The sequence below is a fragment of the Melanotaenia boesemani genome, chromosome 4 (genome assembly GCF_017639745.1).
Source record: "Melanotaenia boesemani isolate fMelBoe1 chromosome 4, fMelBoe1.pri, whole genome shotgun sequence".
NCBI lineage: Eukaryota > Metazoa > Chordata > Actinopteri > Atheriniformes > Melanotaeniidae > Melanotaenia > Melanotaenia boesemani.
The window spans coordinates 22,631,826-22,648,562 of record NC_055685.1 but is presented as its reverse complement, the minus strand read 5'-3'; the positions used below and the strand labels follow the sequence as shown (position 1 = coordinate 22,648,562).

Sequence of the window (16,737 nt, the reverse complement as noted above, 5' to 3'; positions counted from 1 at the left end):
ATTTTCAGAAATTTCCAACCTCTGTTCTGTCTTCTCTCTCCACCCACCCATTCTTATTCCCTTTCCTATTCTTGATAGTGATGTGAAAAGTGGCCCGAGACCAAAGGTTCAGCTGGTTCAGAGAGGACCTCCATCTGCAAAGGTAAAAAACACCTTACACCTTGGAGATCTTTTTAGAGACATTATAACGGATAAAGTTTGTGAATATTAGAAGATTGCTTTTTTATTTTTATTTATGAGAGTTTTAGTAAATGAATTAACTGAAATCAGTATTATTGGTTTGTATTTACACACATTCACACCTAAAGCAGTTTAGCTGATCGCCGTCTGATCTTGGAATAGTTGTTTTGGCAAATAAAAAGTCCTGCTCAAGGGCAATTCACCACCCAGGTTTATGCTTGCAATCAGAGAAGAGAGCTGCAGCTGTCAATGAGAACAGAGAGACAAGAAATTGGAGTTATTTATCTATTTATTTAGGAGAAAAGCTATCTGAATGAGCCATTCCACAATAAATAACACAAATACTTGATGAATATTTTCTGCAGGTTTAGGGGTGTTAAGACCTGGTATATTAGAAAAGAAGATATTTAATTCCTTTTTTCAACTTTGTGTAATTTCTGAATTATTACTCTTATCAGGCTGCATGGTGGTGTGGTTGTTAGCACTGCTGCTTCATAGCAAGAAGGTCACTGGTTCGAGTCACTGGGGGGAGGTTCAAACAGCAGTCTTTCTGTGGAGTTTGCATGCTCATCCTATGTATGCATGGGTTATCTGTAGGTACTCTGGCTTCCTCCAACCCTCCAAAGCCATGCATGTTAGGTTAATTGGTCACTCTTAATTTTCCCTAGGAGTGAATGTGAGCTTGGGTGGTTGTTTGTCTCTCTATGTGATGGACTGACGACCTGTATCCTGTGTGTACTCTGCCCTCGACTGCTGGGATAGGCTCCAGCTATTCTCGGACCTTGAATTGGAACAAACGGTATAGAAAATTAATTAATTAATTAATATGATCAACATGAACAACAATAATAACAATGTTGGAAATTAAACATCTACACTCGCCTATGGGTTACTGAAAGATGATATTTCAAGTTTCATATCAGATGGGTGCACATGTAACGATGGGTAATGCGTGAAATATTAATTCAAATTAATTAAACAGAAAGGTTAAGTGGTCACTCTAAATTCCCCCTAGGAGTGAGTGTGAGCGTAAGTGGTTGTTTTGGCCCTGCGATGGACTGGTGACAAACAAATATGTGTTAATTAATCAATTAGTTAATTAAAATAGAATATTAATGAAAATGAATTAAACATTATTGTGGTGCAACTAAATGACTTTTCTTTCTAGAAACTGAATGGTTCATTGACCAACACAAGGCAGACAAAGTAAGTAATGAGCTGGTAAAGGCATGTGGAGCATTTATCTTCAGAACGAACAGTGCAGGGAGAAAAAGAAAATTAAGCTATGTTAAAGAAGAAAAATAAGAATTAAGTTAATCAGATGCTTCAAATAGAGGATTTTTCTCTCCGAGGCTGTGAGGCTGTAAGTGAAATCTAAAGCACATACTATGCTCCTTTACAAGATTATAACTTTGGAGCTCTGCTGGAAGATGTTAACATTCTTTAATGTTCAATAAACAAGATTTTTCTGATGCTCTGGATAACTGCAGGGCCTACTGTCACCTTCTATTAGAAACACACCATTTTAGCTCCGGTTTCTTTAGGGCCCAGGATTCTCTGATTGGTCAGCTTATGGGTCAAAAATGGAAAGTGAGACAGCTGCTTCTTCTCTTTTTGAGATGTGGCAAATAAACGGCTTAACAGGCGTTTCTGTTTGATAATGATGTAGATAAGAAAGGGAGGAAAAGTGTAAACAACACATAACTTCCTGTGGTGTGGACTAGGCTTTACAGATTCTTAACAGCATGTAAATAAGTAAATAAATACATAAAAATAAATTAATAGATAAATAAATACATAAAAATGCTAAACTAAAACAGCCTCTTTCTCCACTTTTTTAAAAGTTAAAGTCTCACTATGAAGCATTTTAAGCCTTAATACAGCAGCAAACAGCTACTTCCAATGTGGAGTTTAACAGTGTATTGATGTTTGTACCAGAGTTCTTTACATTCAGTGCTGTCCTGGCTGCCTGTACATGAACGTGTATAGTTACTGAGAGCGGATAAAGGTCTACATTTTCCTGAAATTTAACTTACAGTATTATGTAAAAAGTGAGCCATCCCTCATTTCTTTAAATATTACAAGGACAATTTAATAGTTACAACAGGCAAACATATAGTAAATGGAAACACTGTTTTTACCAAGCTTTGGTTTTGGGTTGACCAGCTTTATTCTTCTTCAACACAGTTTGAACACTAATTTCTTTAAAGTAGTCTTTGGCAATAGTTGTTCAAGCTTCTTGAAACACACTTTAAAGCTCTTCTTTGGATTTTGGCTTTTTTTTTGTTATCTGCCAAAGTTATTCCTGACTACTTGAGTTATATAGAGGTTCACTGGGCGGATTGGCTCATGGGGTAGAGTGGTCGTCTTGTAGCCTGAGAGTTGCCAGTTCAATCCTCGGCCTGTCGAGCTCATGTCGAGGTCTCCCTGAGCAAGACACTGAATAACAAATTTCTCCTGATGGGTCATGGTTGAGCGCCTCGCATGGCAGCTTCCACCATGAGTGCGTGTTTGAATGGGTGTGATGTATGATGTAAAGCAATGGTCCCCAACCCTGGTCCTCAAGGCCCACTATCCTGCAGGTCTTCGATGTCTCCCTGTTGCAGCACACCTGATTCAAATGAATGGCTCATTAGCAGATTTGTGCAGAGCTTGTCACAGAACCATTTAATTTGAATCAGGTGTGTTGCAGCAGGGAGACATCTAAGATCTTCAGGATATTGGGCCTTGAGGACCAGGGTTGGGGACCTCTGATGTAAAGCACTTTGGGTATCGTTTCAGATGAAGTAAAGCGCTACATAAATACAGACCATTTACCATTGGAGACAATGATTTTCAGTCCAGGTCGTGTATAAATCATCGTATCCCCCCCCCCCCCCTTTTTTTTTTTTTAAAGAATGGCTTTCTCCATTAAAGACGTCACATTTGGATGCTGTTAAGGCATCTGCTGTACTGTTTTTTTTTTTTTTTTTTTTGGTTTTTTTCTTTAAGAACATCCTACTTTTGGTTTTGTCCTCTACTTGTCCAGTGTCCACACCATGCTGATATATGCCAGGTTTCATCTAAGAGCTCTGTGGGAATCACCTTGTTGGTGTGAAAGTACAATTTTATGTCTGTAAAACTGAGTTATTGTTGGCATTTCTAACAAATGCTTCTAAAGACATGGGATAAATTTCCATTTTGTTGTATTGTTTTCCTAGCTTGTTTCTGCTGCCCAATATACCACATTACTGCAGGCTTAAGATCCCAAACAATAAAGACTACTTTATGAGATGCATTGGGTTGCCCATTTGTATGCACCAGTAAATCATTAGATTTATTCCTGCACCCTCCTTCTTTCTATCACATTTCTTACAAATTTAAAGATTTGTGACACAAAATTAACAGCAGATTTTTGCAGATCTAGCTATGATTGTTTCCTCCCACTCTGCTATGATCAATTATCAAAAATGAGATAAAGGCTGAAAGAACACTGTCATTATCATCAGTTTCATCACTGATATTGTCTCTGTGACCTTCATCATTCATGAGTTTAATCATTATCATTATTATTTCATCCTCTGCAAATGTACACACTATTGTATCTCTGCCAGTCCCTCCATTATTCCAATCTTCTCCCTGACAAACAGCATCTCTGCTCCTCCAGACATGTGAGGCATCCTGCCCTTGTCTTTCAGTATTTAGACCCCAATGATGTTTGACAAGGATTCAAGACTTTTTCATTACCGTTGTGTGTGAATGGATCTTCTATGTCTGCCTACATGTGTGTGTGCATGTGTGTAATGAGGTGATTTTTATTTGTCCTTTCTGCCCTCTTGTCCTGTTAAGACCACAGATTAAATTTGTGAGTTGAGATCCTCCATAGAGAGATTGTAAGTGTGATAGAGTGAGAGAGAGCGAGAGAGAGAGAGAGAGAGAGAGAGAGAGAGAGAGTTTCCTGTTAAAGCTTCTTATCTCTGAGTCCAGTATGAGAGATGGTTGCAGAGATGAATGGTAGTTTTGTACGATGGTGTGCTAATCTGTGTATGTATGTGGGGAAGAAGATGGAGAGCTCTAATTCAACAAGTTGGCACCACTTAACCAGTGAGTGTGTGTAAGAAAGAGGAAAAGAGGAAGAAAAAGGTGGAAGCAGGAGAATGAGGGATGGTTGGGTGGGAACAGAGGAGTGGCAAGTTATTATAGGCATTTAGGGGAACTGATTGTCTGATAGAGAAGTGCTGCTTCATTAAAGTAAAATGAAGAATACTTATTAATTAAAACATGTATGTCACTTTGAAATGTACTTTTTGGGAAAAAAAACCCATAAAATTACAGATCCTTTACTTAGCTTTGTTAACGCCACACTATAAATATGCAACAAGTCATCCAACCTAGTCAACCATGTTCAACCATTAGTTTTGGGCCTTAAAAGCTTTTCTGAAACAACATTGCTTTCGCAAACGGACATTTAAGTTTGCAATGCTCTACGCCAGTGGTGGGGAACGTTGGCCCTCGTCCTGCATTTTTCCATGTATACCTGCTCCAACACACTTAATTCAAATAGGCTGTTGGATTCATGTGCTTTGAATCAGATGTGTTGGAGCAGGGAATCATGGAAAGGCTGCAGGACTACAGCGCTCGAGGACCATGGTTCCTCACCACTGCTCTACGCAACGGATATAAAGCATTTCAGCAATCTTTTGCATCATTTACGTGCACAGATTAGTCCATTTTTGGGGCTTCTGTGGATGTGTACCCCAGGGCAGTTTTGAGCAGTATAGCTGATGTACAACTCAGGAAAGGAACAAAGAAAAAGAAAAAAACCAGGATGTATTTAGTGTCCGCAAAGACCACAGCCGTCTACTGCCCTGCCTCTTTTTGTCTCTTTCTGGAGATGGCATTGAAAGTTTCACCTTTCAGCCAGTGGTGAAATCATGATGATGATAGGTTAAGAGCAACGTTAAAGAGCCTTTATTGTAATGATCTCCAGCTGCTGTAATGCTATTTTGGACACAAAGCTGTGTGGGACATGAGGGAAGTTATCATAAACTGCTGAGTGTTTTGTTTTAGTTTTTTTTTAGATATAATAATATAATAAATACTCAATGTTTGAATACGCTGGATACCTAATTCCACTTCCTATTAGATAACTTTCTGGTCTGTTTATCTATGCATGTTCTATACCTGCTTTATCCCATTTAGGGTCATTCAAGCTTACCTCAAGGGTCAATATAGAGTCACAAGTTAACATAAATATTGTTTGACAGTGGGAGGAAGTCATGCATGCACATAGGAGAACATGAAGTCAACATAAAAATTCTTCAGCCAAAACTGAACCAGGAACGTTGTTGCTGTGAGTAAACCAACCACCAAGCAGCTTGAAGCTTAATTTAGTAGTTTTTAAATTCATTGTACTTTTATTGTAACTTTACTGATTCAAGCGTGAGCTGCCAAACTGTATTTGATTGTTTTAACTAACATTGACAATGAACCCTATTCTATTCTATTCTATTCTATTTTTTTACCTCAGTTTAATTATTTAGAACACAAAATTGTCTGGTTAGGCTTAAGGCTGGCACACATTACAGGGTTTGACCACACACTTGATGATAACGAAAGACAGATCAAACAAGATTTCTCTCTCCTGATCTTATAATGAGTGGTGTGCACCATGACGCACACCACTCACCCATTCTTCAGCAGAGTATCAGGTTCTTCACACTCAATATTTCAAATCTTGTGTAGTCAAACGAGACCTCAGTGTAAACTAACTAAGATAGACGAACAGGAAGCAGCAGTGATGATTGTTTTTGGCTGCCTACTTTAAAAAATAAAAAATAAAAAGCACACAAAAAAGAAAAACAACTATGGAAAAAGTTTCTGCAAACTACCAGTGATGGAATAACAGTGTTATGAAAGATGCCGTTCCTTTTTTTAAGTAACGAATGTAATTGATCACTCATTGTTATAATGCTATTACCATTACTTCCAAAACTAAGTAACAATAATCCAAGCTGTTTTTACAACAGACCACCTCGATCTCTAGTCGAGGGGCATGTTTTTGTTTGTTTTTTCTTCCTCTTCCATCAGTCAGTGAGTGAGTTAGCTTGTGTCTTGATAGGCATTTGTTCCGGTACACATAACATTACACACTGTGCGTGCTCGGCTCCTCTCGACATTGATTTTGTTTTTAATTTTAGTAACAAGAAAACTTAATCTCAGAGTTTGAGACAGAAAAGTAGCAAGCTAAAAAATCTTTATACTATATGTTAATATAATATGATAGAACTGAAATCTGCTGTGATATATTTATTTACTAAAGTAGAAAATGTTTAATGCTTTAACAAATAAAGCATGAAACCGTTCATCGTTCTGGCTTGGCGTGTACCAGAACTGCTATCAGGTACTGAATTACATTTGTGGTCAACATAAGAGATAGACATGTTTAATGCTTTAACTGGCTGAAAGAAAAAGGCTAGAAAAAGACATCAGGCAACAAATATGTTTCACCACAGATGATGAATGGGAAAACAGATTTATTTTCTGTCCCTATGATTTCGCCAGGGGACCATATCAAGAGGGAGACAGGCAAAGGTGTGGATTAACAGTCAAACTGCTGCCAGAAATGAATGAAATAAACATGATAACTTCAAAACATTTGGACGTGTTTGTAGCACAAAACCAAGGAGTTGACTGGATATGACTTAGGGACATGCCCCCAACAGACATGTGCTCTCCACAAAGACTAGACTTCACTCAAAACCTGTGGCACATACCAGGTGTATCTCTGTGTAAAACCCTGGAACAGTAATGATAAATATGACAGCAACAGATAGGGAATAAATGGTTACAGCTTACCTCCTTTAGACTGTTTGCTCTCACATTATTAATGCAGGGATGAAAACAAAAATTTCCAAGGCTGTGTCATCTTAATAGAACTCATGATCCAGTTTATTACCTTGCATTGCCACCAGTAGGTTTCTCTTTTAATCTTTTCACAGGTTTGACTCTTGAGGTCACAGAAGAGCTTCATAGAGTGACTCCCACATGTCTGATATTCATTCCGCCAGAAGTAAATTGCTTCACACATTGTCAGTTCAAATGAGCAGCATCAGATTGTAAATTATACCAGCTCCTGAGTGATCAATCACCGGGCTGTTATGACTCACAGTATGTAATGGTGCTTAACGATGCAATGGCTGCTGCAGGGTTGTTAGAGAATGCTGACGATGCAAGGCAGAGAAAAGACAGAATCTTATTTTGTGGCACAAAAGTTCAAGTTCAGAAACCTTTTTTTGCTTGTCACCTGTTCAGATTATTATATCAGTCATTTGTTTATACTTTCTTCTTATGAACTGCCTTTTTAGGACATTTAATCTTTTCCTGATTCTGATGGATTGTATAGAAACCATGATAAAAATAAGAATTTTCCTTTTAATATGGCTCAAGTTGATTTAAACGAGCAATAAACACTGCACACAGCCTGATGTGACATGATTAAAGTCACCTAGTGAAGGCTATAGCAAACCATGTTAGACACACAGGCTCACAGAGCAGATCCATCTTGGTTTACTGATAAAACGCAGCAGCAGGAGACACATTTCAGCCATCAAAATCACCACGCTCTAATTATCCATGTATCTACCTGACTAAACAGGTGCATATATGAGCCATTTGTAAACATCAATATTTTTTCTCCTAATACTCTGCCTGTTATGTGATGGAGACCACAATAAATAAAGGGAAAAAGGATGACATTATATAATAAAGATCCTGCTTCTTTTCCTTTTGAAAACATTGGGAGTTGTTCTTCTGCTGCCTTTTTAGAAATCTATTTTTCTTAGCTGAACCTATGGCATTAATGTATTATCTTTAAATATGTCATACACTTTAAATGATAAAACTAAAGAGGTGCAATAATTTCATTTCTCAAGATAATCACACTTTGTGGCCTGAGCCTCACTGAACATCTTATGACAATGCGTATCAAAAACATGGCACATGGTTAACAATGGGATAAAAACAAGAGGAAGGGAGTTTTCCTCTCACAGTACACAGCATGTAATCATATGCAAGAACTACCAAAATGCATATCAATAACGTCACATCATTTGGTGTGCAGTAAATACACTTTTTTTTAAGAGAACATGCATTAACAGGCAGAAAAAAAGAATGCACTGACCACAGAAACTCAGCTCATCCTAAAAAAAAATGATATATTTTGACATTAAATTAAACAATTGAAAGAAAAATTGGGACTTTTGATAAGAAAGAGATCATTTAATTGATGCTCGATGAAAAATAAGGTCAGAATCAGTTTTTGTAGGTTGTGATTAAATGAATGGAAAACTTTTCTCCTCTTAACAAATCATTTAGTCTTTTTAATACAGTGAGCACCCACTGCACAGTCAGAAAAACCAACCAACACCCTCCTGGTATATCACATTATTAGACTATATGATTATCACTTTTTCTCTACAGAAGACAGTCTTTAGGTATTTTTAGCTTCACTGAAAAACAGCATGCTCGGGCTTGAATAAAAAAAATTCTTCCTGAAAAAAGAATGTATTTAATGTTCTGTTCAGTTTAAAGATGTAATAATATAATACTTAAATAAAGCTCATTTGCTCCCATTTGCTGTCAAAATTAACCAGTCAAGACAATTTCCTGAATAAAAATTATTTTAAAAGGTCTAGTTAAGGCTTTGTTTCTCTCTCTCTCTTCTTTAAACTCTAGAGATCTGCCGGGGTTAAGACAGGTGTGCTATTTAACTGCATTATGAACAAGCCATGCAGTCATTTCCACATCTCCCTGCTCTTCTACATGAGTGATTAAAGTTTTTGGCATTTATGAAATTGAACAAACAACAAAGCGTTGCTGTCGGGCAAAAAACTCCTATGTCCAAAATTCATAATTTTTGTTTTCCTTCATAAATCAGTACTATTGGTCACCCTTTATGTCTGTCTGTTGTTTTACAAATATTTAACCAAGGATTTATGATGTAAAACACAATACCAAGTTTGACGACATTGTGTCCAGTTATTACAAAACCATACTGTTTTTTTTTTCATTTTTTGAAAAATGTCAGTTTTGGAAATAGGAGGTTTGCGCCCGATAGCAGCAAAAGGCTAAAAAAAAAAAAAAAAAAGGAAAAAACATGACTTGTGAAGGTCATCAGGAGCATCCCCTGAGTTTTGTGCTCAACAGCAATACAATGAAAGTGTGATTCTGATTCCTAATCAGTGATATATAGTCTCATACATTTGTTAACACAGTTCTTCAAAATAAAAGAGATCCTGACTGTCTCTTAGCAAAAGCAATAACACTTGCATGCTAGAAAAAAATGTTCTGAAACGATCCTGCCACCATCCGAATGGTTCATTTCTCTCTGCAATGTGACAGTGACAGGTGTAGAAAGAGAGGCAGACAGAGCAAAAGACAGAAGTTGATGCAGAGCCCTCTGACAACTAAAAGAAGATCAAAATCAGACACATAACTTCTTCTCGCTTTAACACAAGGTGCATGTCTGCAGCATGCTTGTCTGCAGCATGCATGCTGCGACGACGCCTCCGAGATGTGACAGGTGGCAACTGTAGTAACAGGAAACACGAGTAAAACAAAATCTAAAACAAACGAAACCAGTGAAAATATGAAGTGGCTCACTTTGTACACCGACAAACTATAAGGAACAGGAAAGAGGGAAATGTTTGGGTATGTGTTTGTATGAAGGGCTAGCATAGCTTGAAACGGAACTGCCTCCAATCCACTGAGTTCAGCCAACAAAGAAAGAACAAATAAGATAATCAGTGTGACAAACAGATAAATAAAAGGTGTAGCTGACCATTTGTGGTATAAACGTTTACTCTTCCCTCTCACACACATCAGAAATTTGTTTTTTTACATGGTTATGGTACCAGATGTAAAAGTTCAAACATGCTTTGGCACAACAGAAATTATTGCATAAATAGTAGATTTTTTTGATGTCTTGTCTTTGCATGTACAGTCATGGACAAAATTGTTGGTACCCTTCGGTTAATGAAAGAAAATATCACAATGGTCACAGAAATAACTTGAATCTCACAAAAGTAATAATAAATAAAAATTCTATGAAATTTAACCAATGAAAGTCAGACATTGCTTTTCAACCATGTTTCAACAGAATTATTTAAAAAAATAAACTCATGAAACAGGCCTGGACAAAAATGATGGTACCCCTACAAAAGACTGAAAATAATGTGACCAAAGGGACGTGTTAATCCAAGGTGTGTCCACTAATTAGCATTACAGGTGTCTACGATCTTGTAACCAGTCAATGGGCCTATATATAAGCTACAGGTAGTCACTGTGCTGTTTGGTGACATGGTGTGTACCACACTCAATATGGACCAGAGGAAGCAAAGGAAAGAGTTGTCTCAGGAGATTAGAAAGAAAATTATAGACAAGCATGTTAAAGGTAAAGGCTATAAGACCATCTCCAAGCAGCTTGATGTTCCTGTGACTACAGTTGCACATATTATTCAGAAATTTAAGATCCATGGGACTGTAGCCAACCTCCCTGGACGTGGCCGCAGGAGGAAAACTGATGACAAATCAAACAGACGGATAATACGAACGGTAACAAAAGAGCCCAGAAAAACTTTTAAAGAGAATAAAGGTCAACTTCAAGCTTAAGGAACATCAGTGTCAGATCGCACCATCCGTCGTCGTTTGAGCCAAAGTGGACTTAATGGGAGACGACCAAGGAGGACACCATTGTTGAAAACAAATCATAAAAAAGCCAAACTACATGTTGACAAGCCACAAAGCTTCTGGGAGAATGTCCTATGGACAGATGAGACAAAAATGGAACTTTTTGCCAAGGCTCATCAGCTCTATGTTTACAGATGGAAAAATGAAGCATATGAAGAAAAGAACACTGTCCCTACTTTGAAACATGGAGGAGGCTCTGTTATGTTCTGGGGCTGCTTTGCTGCATCTGGCACAGGGTGTCTTGAATCTGTGCCGGTACAATGAAATCTCAAGACTATCAAGGGATTCCAGAGAGAAATGTGCTGGCCAGTGTCAGAAAGCTTGGTCTCAGTCGCAGGTTATGGGTCTTGCAACAGGACAATGACCCAAAACACAGTTAAAATCACCCAAGAATGGCTAAGAGGAAAACACTGGACTATTCTAAAGTGGCCTTCTATGAGCCCTGACCTAAATCGTATTGAGCATCTTTGGGAGGAGCTGAAACATGCCGTCTGGAAAAGGCTTCCTTCAAACCTGAGACAACTGGAGCAGTTTGCTTATGAGGAGTGGACCAAAATACCTGCTGAGAGGTGCAGAAGTCTCACTGACAGTTACAGGAATTGTTTGATTGCAGTGATTGCCTCAAAAGGTTGTGCAACAAAATATTAAGTTAAGGGTACCATCATTTTTGTCCAGGCCTGTTTCATGAGTTTATTTTTTTAAATAATTCTGTTGAAACATGGTTGAAAAGCAGTGCCTGATTTTCATTGGTTAAATTTCATAGAATTTTTATTTATTATTACTTTTGTCAGATTCAAGTTATTTCTGTGACCATTGTGATATTTTCTTTCATTAACCGAAGGGTACCAACAATTTTGTCCATGACTGTATGTGATTGCAAATGTCCCTTCACATGTCTGCTCCTTAAGCAACTCATTGGAATTCTTCAAATGTGAAATTTTATAGGCAGGACTAACAGATTTAGACAGACGTCTTCTAGGATTATGCAAAATGATCGAAAACTTGCAGTAAATCTGCTGCCTAGTCAAGTCTTTTCCATCCAGCACATACAAACATATTGAAGCTTCTCCTGTGTATGATTTTACTAAGAGTGACTAATAGAATAAGCCCTCAAATCCAAAGCAATTTTCATCTGCAGCAGAGAGAACAAGAAATAAGCTGTGAAGGTGTTGTTTTCGTGGTACAGAAAGAAGGTGAGTTGTGCAATAATGTGCAGCACTACAATAGATATAGAGGAAATTAGTGCTCGGCAATGTTTCACTAAATAGTTATTCATGAAGGAAAATTCTTCTCTTCATCTAATGAAGTATTTCTGTGTTTCAGGCTAATTTAATTGGTTTGAAGGGTTTTGGATTTTCAAAGGCAGAAAAAATTAAAACCATAACCAGAGTCGCAGCAGTGGATCTTGTTAAAGCATTACATCAAGTGTAATGGTGTATAATATGAAATAATATGAAAAACAATATAACAATATAAGAAAATATGAAAAACAATGCTGAATTGTCATATGACCCTGTATGCACCATGAGTTTATAGCTAAAGGTTTCAGTATATTAGGGCACAAATTAGTTGTTTGGTGCAATCTCAGTAATTAAGTATTAAAAGTGAAGTCACATAAAAAGATAAAACAGAACAAAATGGAAAAACACTGTGACATAAACCTCCTCTGTAGCTATAAGGCATAAAAAAAAGTCAGTGACTAACTGGTGAAAACAGTGGATCATCAACAGCTAAAGAACCTGAGGCCAGATACATAAAACTGTGTGGATTCAGCAGTTTTGGTGAACTAAAACTGTGTGTACCCACAAGGATGAAATAACCCAATAGCCAGGAAAATATGTTCCCGTTTCATGTTCCTAGAAAAAAACACAATTATGCACAATGTCTAATTTCCATATTTACAGTAGCTATTTTCTTTGTATTCTTCCCCATGCTTACACAAAATAACTTAATGCCTTATGAATGTACATTTGCTTTTTTGGTTTTTTTTCTCCCTAAGCACAGGCACAAGCCACTTTTTATCCTGCATGACAATAAGGCTTATTTTGGTGGTTTTTAATTTTTATTTTTATTTATTTATTTATTTGCTAAATTGATTGTGAGAGTGAATGCTAGTTTTGGTCTCTGTTTTGGAATTGTGTCCTATCCATGTTTTTTCGTACCTTACCTCTTGCCTGACAATGGCCCCAGCATTCATTCTGTGGATGGATTAACTTATGCTCTCAATACACATATTAAATATATGTTTGGGTGTGTAGAAAAGAGTATTGTGTTTTTACAGTCAAAGAGGCTCAACACATTACACAGTCTGTTGGTCTGTGGCTACACATCTACTGATAACTAAAACAGGTGAGTGTACATGGATATATATATATATATATATATATATATACTGTGTGTGTGTGTGTGTGTGTGTGTGTGTGTGTGTGTGTGTGTGTGTGTGTGTGTGTGTGTGTGTGTGTTAAATAGCTACTTGTTTAACTTCAAGGTCATTTGCTGCTACAAGACCAGGATCGTCTACTGGCACATGAAGCAAGTGTGTGTCTCAGTGTGTGTGTGTGTAAGTGTGTGTGCAGTATTGAGATCCTGAAGGACGGATTTATAATGCTCAGCAGGAGACCCTTTATAGTGGTCTGTGTTACCGCGGTTACAGTGGATTGCATTTTGAAATCTTGACAAGGATTTCAAAGGATAAGTGCAGCTTTTTTTTTTTCAAATGTGCTGGTGTAGTATGTAAAGTGGTTATTGTTCAAAATCACAATTTCCAAGGCTGTCAAAGCTGAATTAAGAAGAAACATAAACTAAATACAAGTAGAAACTATGAAGAATATAATTTCTATGATGCATTGAAGTTAAACAAAGCTGGGTTTATTTTTAAAAATATATAAACTATTCTGGTTGAAATATTGGAAAATGGTCATACAAAACATCTTAAGCCTGGTGCACACATAACAATATTTGGGCTGTTTTTGTCCTGATTTTGCCTCTTCCCAACCTCGGACGGCAAACGCTCGATCATTGTGAGATTTCCCTGTCCAATCATCGTTTGGTCTGTGGTGTGTTATGAGCCGATTTGTCCCGATCATCTGCTCTGAAACGGGTCGTCGCTGACAATTGGGAACATTGAACATGTTTAATATTTCAGTGGGGATTTCTGAAGAAGGCCGACGACTCGTGCATTGTGACTGCGTGGGTGGTGACGTGGCACTGAATGTAGCCAATCAGAGAGCGAGCTGGCTGGGGAGCAAGGAAGTAAATATCGTCCGTGTTCACGCCATCTCCAGTCTGTTATTTTGTTCAGTTCTGGCTTTTTCTGTTAACAATAGTCCCAAGACCACCATCATTCCCTCGTCCTATATATCCCCTTCCATGCTGTGTGTTGTGTTTTTTGATTGTTACTATGTTTCTTCTTCTTTGTTTTTTGCCGGTTATTGCTATGGTTCTTCTTCTACGTTTCAACGTTTGTCCGGCTCGGAGGACTAGATTGTATTTGAGTTGCTGGACTGCATCGTCATGTGTGTGTTGTTCCATGATTACATTTTCAGAGTAAGATCATAACTGATTTTTTTTTATCTTCACATGTGAGGTCTTGACCAGATAAAAAGTCTCACAAGATTAAAAAAATCATGTGTGTACCAGGCTTTGGATTTAACATCTAATGAGATTTAATAGAAATATTACTTGAGCAATTTATTCTTTTTATGGCCCTTGTTTGATCAGATGTGCAGATCAAGCTGTGCAGCTTCAACAGCCTCTGAATTTTTGTATGTGTCTCATTCAGTTGTGGTATTAAAAGAGCAGCAGGCATTTTAATGATCCAAATGGTGCCGAATGACCCCTTTAATACATACACATTATCTAACTATTCAAAGGCAGAGACCCAATGCAGAGAACACGAGGAAGTGGGCATAACAAAGACAGCGGCAGTGTTGGAATACGACACTAGTCAATCAGATTATTAACAGTTTGTTGTGTCTGAACAGACAAAAAAACCTCAACAAAACCAGATAGAAGCAACAACAATGCCAAGGTTGGAAACACATTTCAGAAAACACACAAAAATATAACAGAGAACCCACTCACACATTATGGGGGAATCGACAAAGAAATTACAGATTACTGAGCCTATTCAAGAGTCTTTGCTCTTTGAAAAATTAAGAAAAAAATCAAGCAGTGAATACATTTCTACTGTATATTTCGGCGGCTGGTTCATATATCTTTTCCTCCCTCTTCCAGCCTTCTTCCTTGTCTTCAGTGTTTATGGAATGTAATAACTCATTTTTCACCAAGCGATTGCTTTGACTTGCTTGTTTACACAGAATCATGTTTAATGTATGAAACAAATGGGAGTGTTTGAGTTGTAATACATGTCCTCAGCAGCTCACAAGCTGTGGATTAAAACCGTACATGTGTTGACTGTGTGAGCACTCTGGCGTGAATGACAGTTTTTTATTGGCCAATTCAGTGAAGAGATGTCCTTAGGTCAACAGATTTTATGAGATTTAGACAAAAGGTTCACTGAGTCTCATCTGATTTGTTACACACACATACACACACGTCCTCTCCAAGTAGGGTCATTTCAATCACACCCCTGAAATCACAGTTTCAATGAAGCGACCTTGGCATGCTCGCAGTAGATTTGTATGGAGTTGAATGAAGCTCTGGTATGATGAGGTGTTGACCTCGGATTGCCTTGAGTTTCAAGTCACAGTAGCCTTCCTCAAGACACACACACACCATTTAAGTTAGGTGGTGGATACACTGTTTCTGTTTCTGTGAAAATAATGAGGCTGCTGGTTCTCATGTTGGCTGACTTGGCTTGTCTCCCTCTCTTCGCAGCCAATCAAGTGGCAAACACCCACTCATTACAGCTTAAGCAGACATGCATGCCTTGATGTACACACACACACATCACATGCACGCACACAGACTCTGACTTCACCCAATGCTGATTTAACAGCACATACCATCTGTCTGAAATGATTAACCTTTCCATCAATCATGGTCTCGCCATTATCCAGACACACATTTCCAACACAGACCCACTCCGACTCTCGTATGTACTGACTGAGAGCATCAGCACATCAATATAGGAATGAAATAAAAAAATTAAGACTTTATCCTCAAGTTTTTGTGCTTTGAGATCACGAAAATGGGATTGTTTAAAGTACGTGTGCATCATTCGTATCCTAACATTAACATTAATCGGATACAACGTTGATTATTTTATGAGAAAAATGAATATTTTATGTGTTTTGAAGCCAGAATTCCCAGATTTAAAAAAGCCCAGCCCTGTTGTACGTGCAAGCAGCGAATTGTGACAGCTTTAACTGTAACAGTACCCTCTTATGGTATGTACAGGACGTATAGGATGGGAACCTGATTCCAGGTTTTCATGCCATGTGCACAAAAATCAAACTGGAGTACAGATTTGTATTACAGCCAGATGTATTATGATGGCAGAAAAACAGTCTGCTCAAGGGTAGTATTATGAGAATTGTATATGAGAATATGAGAATTACAGCCAATAAAGTCAAAAGTAAAACTGATATCTGACACAGAAGCAAATTATCACTGCATCAAGTAACGGGTGTATCAGTCTTGAATAACAGGCAAAGCAGAGGATTTGTCCAGCATGGTGCAGCTAGGTACCAGGAAGAAGAACCAAGAACATGAAGGTGATATTGCATAAACTTATTCAAACAATGCTTCAGCAAACACATGACATAATAAAAATCTAAATGTGGCCCAATACTTTTTAAAGCCATTTAGTATACTTTGAAAGAAATAAGAAACTTGTTTAACATATCAAATAAATCCACTTGTTTA

General features: G+C 37.7%; 1 protein-coding gene across 2 annotated transcripts in view; it reads left to right on the top strand.

Annotated features, from left to right (window-relative positions):
- The window catches only part of elfn1b (extracellular leucine-rich repeat and fibronectin type III domain containing 1b), a 129,116-nt gene that overhangs the window by 85,760 nt on the left and 26,619 nt on the right, over positions 1–16,737 (top strand). For both annotated transcript variants that reach the window (XR_006010115.1, XM_041984092.1), the window contains exon 3: positions 79–142. The gene's annotated coding sequence lies outside the window, so the exon portion shown is untranslated. The remainder of the gene's footprint in view (positions 1–78; positions 143–16,737) is intronic.